Raw genomic sequence first — 7,928 nt, forward strand, 5'->3', positions numbered from 1 at the left:
ATGATAAAACAGACATACATCATTGGCACAGCACATATTATAATAGCATTTTTACATTAAATAATGTATCTGAATTGTTTTTTTTTTCTTTAATTTCACAAAGTATGGAAACTTGAAGTTTATTACAAATGTTAACTGGGTGAATTGATTTCCAGGAGTCTCTTGTTAAAAATACTGTTTCTGAGTCAGTTTCAGATATCTCTGGTACTTCCACAGCCAGTAGGAGGAGGGAAACCGATTTTCCTGATGCCCAGGAAAATACGTTTTCCATACTTTAATTTAAAAGACAGTGTTTTTTTTTTTTAAACCATTCTGATCAATATTTTACCTTTGCTACGGGCACACATGTCTCTGAGACAATTTCAGGCATCTATGATATTTCCAAAGCCAGTAGGAAGAGGGAAACAGATTTTCATGATGCCCAGGAAAATACGTTTCCCATACTTCAATTGAAAGACAGTGTTTTTGAAAACATTTTGTGCATTGTGTTACCTGTGCCCCATGTACACATGTCTCTGAGGCAATTTCAGACATCCATAATACTTCCAAAGCCAGTAGGAGGAGGGAAACCCATTTTCCCGATGCCCAGGAAAATACGTTTCCTATACTTCAATTGAAAGACAGTGTTTTTAAAAACATTCTGATCACTATTTTATCTTTGCTACGGGCACACATATCTCTGAGTCAGTTTCAGACATCCCTGATACTTCCACAGCTATATATATATATATATATATATATATATACACACACACACACACACACACACAATAAAATAATGTTTCAAAAGCACTGACTTTCAAATTATATATATATATATATATATATATATATATACAGTATATACTTTACAAATATATATATATATATATACACTTACTTAAAGGATTATTAGGAACACCTGTTCAATTTCTCATTAATGCAATTATCTAATCAACCAATCACATGGCAGTTGCTTCAATGCATTTAGGGGTGTGGTCCTGGTCAAGACAATCTCCTGAACTTCAAACTAAATGTCAGAACGGGAAAGAAAGGTGATTTAAGCAATTTTGAGCGTGGCATGGTTGTTGGTGCCAGACGGGCCGGTCTGAGTATTTCACAATCTGCTCAGTTACTGGGATTTTTTACACACAACCATTTCTAGGGTTTACAAAGAATGGTGTGAAAAGGGAAAAACATCCAGTATGCGGCAGTCCTGTGGGCGAAAATGCCTTGTTGATGCTTGAGGTCAGAGGACAATGGGCCGACTGATTCAAGCTGATAGAAGAGCAACTTTGACTGAAATAACCACTCGTTACAACCGAGGTATGCAGCAAAGCATATGCAGTGAAGCCTCAACACACACAACCTTGAGGCGGATGGGCTACAACAGCAGAAGACCCCACCGGGCATCACTCATCTCCACCACAAATAGGAAAAAAAGACTACAATTTGCACGAGCTCACCAAAATTGGACAGTTGAAGAAAAATGTTGCCTGGTCTGATGAGTCTTGATTTCTGTTGAGACGTTCAAATGGTAGAGTCAGAATTTGGCGTAAACAGAATGAGAACATGGATCCAGCATGCCTTGTTACCACTGTGCAGGCTGGTGGTGGTGGTGTAATGGTGTGGGGGATGTTTTCTTGGCACACTTTAGGCCCCTTAGTGCCAATTGGGCATCGCTTAAATGCCACGGGCTACCTGAGCATTGTTTCTGACCATGTCCATCCCTTTATGACCACCATGTACCCATCCTCTGATGGCTACTTCCAGCAGGATAATGCACCATGTCACGCGGTGAAGTTATGTTTAATATTCAGACATTCGACAGACATTCGGAAGCGGAATTTTAGGGACTGTCGACAAATTTCTGTCCCAATGAAAAGTTCTAATTGTAACTTACCTGGCTACATGCCCCAGTTATTTTAATTTCTTATTATATATATATATATATATATATATATATATATATATATATATATATATATATATATGCCATGCGTCATTGCATACTGGTTTTGTTTATTTATTAATAATTGTTGAATTAATAGATAATATTAATTGAGTATTGTGAATTAATTTGCAATTATTATATATAAACTTCATTTAATCACAATTTCTTTAATAGCTACTAGGTCATGTGACCTGGTGACAAACTGGTACCAAAATAATCACATTGGAGCCCTACACAAGGTACACCTTATTTTATCCCAAGATATGTCTTCATTAATTTTTATTAAATTGTTTATAAGAAGAAAAAAAAACGCTATTTCTTCAATAGCTTCTAGGTCAAATTCAATTCAAATTCAAATTTTATTTGTCACATACACAGTCATACACAGTACGATATGCAGTAAAATGCTTATGCGACCGTCTGTGACCTTATAATTTTTTTAAACAATTAACAAGAAATAAGAAAGAGAATAGAAAAAAAAATAGCTTAACTATAAGAAAGAAAAACACAATATAAAATATGTAAAAATATAAAAATATATAAGAAATATAAAACCTATCTGTGCAAGACAAAATAAATTTTAATGCAAATAAAAGTGGAAATGAATGTCCAGAAGTGTGCAAATGTGCAATGCGTGAGTGTGCAAATGCGCTATGTCCATGATTGTTCGGTCTACAGTGTACTGGGGTGTGTGCACAGATAAATAATGTCCATGAGTGTCTATTTCTGTGCAGTGTTGCAAAAACGCGGCGATGATTAGTCCTGTGCGTTCATCTGGTTGAGAGACCGTATTGCCTGCGGGAAGAAGCTCCTCCTCAGTCTCTCTGTGTTGGCCTTCAGGGAGCGGAATCGCTTCCCTGACCACAACAGAGGGAACAGTCCATTGTTGGGGTGGTTGAGATCCTTCATGATCTTCCTGGCCTCCGTCCAGCACCGCTTGCTGTAGATCGAGTGCAGGTCAGGGAGCTCGGTGCGGATGGTGCGCTCAGCTGATCTCACCACCCTCTGTCTGTCCTGCATGGTGCTGTTCCCGAACCAGGTTGAGATGTTTCCCGCAGGATGATGCAGGAGTAGAAATTCACTATGGTGCTTTCTTGGACTACAAAGAGGTGTACCTTTTGGGAGTCTCAGATTAAATTATTTTGGTACCAGTTTGGGGTCACTGGGTCACATGACCTAGAAGCTATTGAAGAAATTGTATTTTTATATATAAGATTTTTTTTAAATAAATGAAGACATATCTTGGACTAAAAAGACCTTGTGGGGGTCTCGGGTTAAATTATTTTGGTACCATTTTGGGGTCACTGGGTCATGACTTAGAAGCTATTGAAAAAAAAAGTGTTTTTGGGGTAAAATCAGGTGTACTTTGTGTGGGGCTTCAATGAGATTATTTGGTACCAGTTTGGGGTCACCAGGTCACATGACCCAGAAGCTATTGAAGAAATTGTGATTTAATAAAGTTTATACTGTATATAATAATTGCAAAATAATTCACAATACTCAATTAATATTATCTATTAATTCAACAATTATTAATAAATAAACAAAAGCAGTACAGTATGCAATGACGCATGGTATATGTATATTTAATAAGAAATTAGAATAAGTGAGGCACATAGCCAGGTGAGTAATACTGTAAGTACTTTCACTTTTCATTCGGACAGAAGTTTGTCGACCTTCCCTAACATACCGCTTCTAAATGTTGTGTGAGTGCGAAGCATCAGAGTGAGTGTTATTTAATGTTTCTGTTCCAAAATGAGTTATTATTTGTGATGCACGTGTGTTTTGTTAAAGAGCACAGGAGGATAGAGGATTTTTATTATGTTGCGTGTTCCCAATGTTGAAGAAACTCAAGCTCCTCATATACAGTGTTAATGTGTTAGTGTACCAGAGTGGTGATGAGCAGGAAGTTTGAATCAGTTATTTTGTTTTAGAAATGAGACAGTATGTCTATAGATGATTTTATATGTCATGAAGAACTTTCATTCATGTTTCAAGTAGTGTAAACAGCATTATTCTGTCCTTTGTGCTGACAATGTTATGTTTGTGTTCGTCTATAGAATGAAAGGCTGCTACAGTTTATGTTGTCAAGCCATATATTTATAGCTTGATTATCATTTTGTTTTGAGGCATAAACTTCACTAACTTCAACAACTTTACACGAGATGTAAGTCTCTCTCTGATTCCCCGAATTTGCAAAATTAACGCTGCTCTATTTAAAGTGCAGTCTGGAATAAAAGATCCCATTGAAATTCTTTATCCTGTGTCTGGTGTTGTCACTAAAATCACACCCCAGAGGGGTATTCCATGAAAGTAGCTAAATAACGCCAGACTTTCGCGCAAAAGTAAGCCTTAAATTCGCGGCATCTCCAAATTAAGCCTCATGTCGTTCCACAAACGTAGCTCAGCTGTAACTAATCATGGCTTATTCAAGGCAGGCTTGTATAGTCTCACTTTGTGCGCGCGCCCGCGATATTTAAAAAGGCCAAATGAATGGATGAACGAAACATAGATCCGAAATGAGCCAGGCAGGTAAAACACGGGCAGTTTTTTTTTTCTCCGCTGCTTATGGAGTTTTATGAGGAATACTCAGACATAATAAATAAAAAGGGGTGATTTAATACACGGACATGTTTATTAATGCAACTTGAATAAAGTATTTCAACTTGTTTTAATTATATATTTATTTATTTATTTATTGGGAAAGTGTATTTTACATGAAAATATGTTATGTTAATGTTTTTTTTTGAAAAAGTTACTAATTAGACCATCTCTAGTTCTGAAATGCCATCTGTTCTGGACAATGTGAATAAAGGAAATAGTGTCTATTTTGAGCATGTGTTTTATTTATCCACCACTACATGAGCTGGGGGTTGGGGATTAATGGTCACCAGTGGCTTTACATAAAATAACTGTCCCTGTAAAGGTCCCTTACAGTCCCCCCTTCCACTCTTTCCTCAAGAGCTGGTATGTCTTCCCACTGCACTTCCACCAACACTGTGGGCAGTTTCTCCCGGCGTATGGTTGCTATATTGTGTAGCACAGCACAGGCACCCACAATGTTGCATGCTCGGTCCGGCCTTACTCTAAGGCCCTTCACGTACTGGAATCTGCAAGGGTTAAAGCAGTGAGAGCTGTATTAACCTTAACTTGCCCTGCAATAGTTGTGAAATGTGTACGAATTTCGAACCTGGATTTTAATTGGCCGAAGGTCATTTCTATCCGTGCCCTTGTTTTCGAGTGGGCATTGTTAAATTGCCTTTCTGCCTCAGTATGAGGTTCTGGGTAAGGGGTTAGGAGGTATGGCATGCAGGCATAACCCCTGTCCCCAAGCAGGACTCCATTAAACTCCCCTGCAAAAGAAGGTATCAATTACATATGCTGTGACACTCCTACAGTTTAAGACCCCTTCCCCATATATATATATATATATATATATATATATATATATATATATATATATATATATGTGAAGACTTATAAAGTTATGTGTGCCTACTGACTGTTACAACTATTTCTCTTTTAAAATTATGATCACTAGTTTCCATGAAAAATGCTTGTGAAGTAAAAACCCTTGTTTGAAATGTTCTCTTGCCCCTGGCAAACTTCTGTGCCAGTGAGGATGCTCGAAAGATCCTGGAGTCATGGACAGAGCCTGGTCATTTTGCCTCAACATTAGTAATTAGGCAGTTGCTGTCACAGATCATCTGAACACAGAGAGTGGATTTAGTGATATAGCATATTTTGTCTGGCAAAGCATTAATTTAAGATTGCTCAATATATGAATTGATGAACAATGTCAAATTCAGAGCTAAATCCCTCTACTGGCAATGTATGGAGTTATTGTCAATCTACATACCTGTACATTGAGGCTATGGAAAGATTTCCTGTTCACATAGTCCGCCTCAGTTGGTCCAGCTGGGGCCTGTATTCTGATGTGGGTGCCGTCCACAGCACCCAAGACATTGGGAAAACCTGAGGAACAAATTTAGCTTAATACAGGCATATGCATTTTTAAGTCTACTTTAACTGTCACATACCTGCTATTGCATAAAAGTTCTCCTTGATCCTCTGTGTTGGTAGATGGCCAGGAAAGGTGATATAAATATTGCCTCAGAGCAGGGTAGACCATCCTTATTTCACGGCATACAGTTGCTTTAGCCAAATGCTCAGCATCACCAACACTGTAGAGGAATGTCCCACTGGCAAAGAAACGCAGTGCAATACAGACAGATTGCACTGTGGTCAGGCATTGACTTTGCCGTGTGGGTTTGCTGAGGTTTGGTTCCAACAGCTCACATAGGTAGACTATGCTGGGTCTGCTGAACCGATATGTCTCCCACATAGATAGTTATCTGGGAAGGCAAGAGGGTTTACTCTGTCCCTAAAGACCCTTGAGGCTAGTGGTCTAAAAGCTCTTTCTAATATCTGTGCACCATCATCCACAGAGACTTCAATAAATGGACAGGCCATAATTACGTACTGGGGCTTCTCTGTTTCTCTTTCATTCTGAATCTCCATGCAGGTGTTGGTCTCACTCAGTACTGCTTAAATAGGCCTGGGGTCCGTTCTTCATACGTCGCTTGACACATCCGAGATGAGTTGACACATCTGAGATGAGATCATCGTGCTAACTACGATGCGGCTAAGTTGGTTCTTCGACACACCTGTTGTTGATGATTAGTATAGCTGGATTGAGTTGTCTAGGATTATTGCGCATTCGTGCGTTGGTTTAAAAGGCGATATGCATCGACAGTAGAAACACTGATCACAAGCCCTCCGACTGGTTGACAAAATGAAAAAAGAGCGAGCTAAATTGTTTTTTTGTAACACGAGTTATACGCTGAAATGCCCCCCTGCCATGGATTGCTCCCCCCTACGTAATCGCTATTAAATATTATATTAGAACATAAATTCATAGGTTAATGGTTTACAAATTACACGAGACAATAAAATAAAATAAGCAATATGAAAATAAATATGTTGTATATGAAAAAATAGAAATAATAATATTTTTTCAAATACAACATGTATACTTTTATATTGTTTGTTTTATAATAAAATTAGTTTCGTCCAATTTATCATGATAAAATATTTATTTTTAATATATATAAATATTTATTTGCATATTTTTATGACAAACCCCTGAAAAATAAATGTGTTACAAAATAAACATTATACAAGAATTTGTATTAATGGTCTTGACGGCTGTCTTGTGCCTAGGGTTTATTATAATAGTAATATCATATTTGATAACAATAAACCTATGGATTTATGGTCATATATAATATTTGATAGCGATTGTGTGTGTGTGGGGAGGGAAGGGAGTCCATGGCAGGAGGGCATATACTTTTCTTTTCCCACGTGAGTCAGTCCATGTCAGCCGTGCTCTTTAACCAATTAGATGTTTGGTTCAAGCTTACGGATATGTTGCTATGACAACAAATACTAGTAGCGCATCGAAGAATGAAACAATCCAAGATCAGGACAAATCCACAACAATTAAATCCAGCTAACTGAGTTAGCGACGTACGAAGAACAGACCCCCGGGACCAGATTAACTGTCTCGCTTATTTAAGCGGTGTGCTTGTTCGGAGGTGTAAGTTACCATGGCAACTCAGCGGGGATTTATTTAAGACACGTTGATGGAATGGAACTCTCACTTAAATAAGACAGACTTATCGAAATAAGACAGACTTTCCCTTATTCCTGCTTCGTGGAATACCCCCCAGGCCACATTAGGTTTGGTGAGCAGCTCGCATACACACCACACTGCAATGAAGTATCTAGTGTGGATGGGTGCACACAGCTGCACTACGTAGTCACGGCTGATGATCTTATTCCATAGAAAACAAGCCATGCAGCTGAATTCTGAATCAGCTGCAAAGGACGAACGGCGGACAGAGGCAGACCTGCCAGGAGTGAACTCCAGTAGTCTAGTCTTGAAATAATAAAGAGACTTTCAAGAGTACTTGTTATAATATAAAATATATAA

At 38.1% G+C, this 7,928-nt stretch overlaps 1 long non-coding RNA gene across 1 annotated transcript; it reads right to left on the reverse strand.

Moving 5' to 3' along the window:
- Window positions 1-5,447: 5,447 nt before the first annotated feature.
- LOC128534566 (uncharacterized) lies at window positions 5,448-6,785 on the reverse strand. The gene is made up of 3 exons (XR_008361488.1): window positions 5,974-6,785; window positions 5,793-5,908; window positions 5,448-5,640 (listed from the first exon to the last, which is right to left on the reverse strand). It is a non-coding gene; the product is annotated as an uncharacterized LOC128534566 (long non-coding RNA).
- Window positions 6,786-7,928: the final 1,143 nt, after the last annotated feature.

The sequence above is a fragment of the Clarias gariepinus genome, chromosome 12 (assembly GCF_024256425.1).
Source record: "Clarias gariepinus isolate MV-2021 ecotype Netherlands chromosome 12, CGAR_prim_01v2, whole genome shotgun sequence".
In the NCBI taxonomy this organism is placed as follows: domain Eukaryota; kingdom Metazoa; phylum Chordata; class Actinopteri; order Siluriformes; family Clariidae; genus Clarias; species Clarias gariepinus.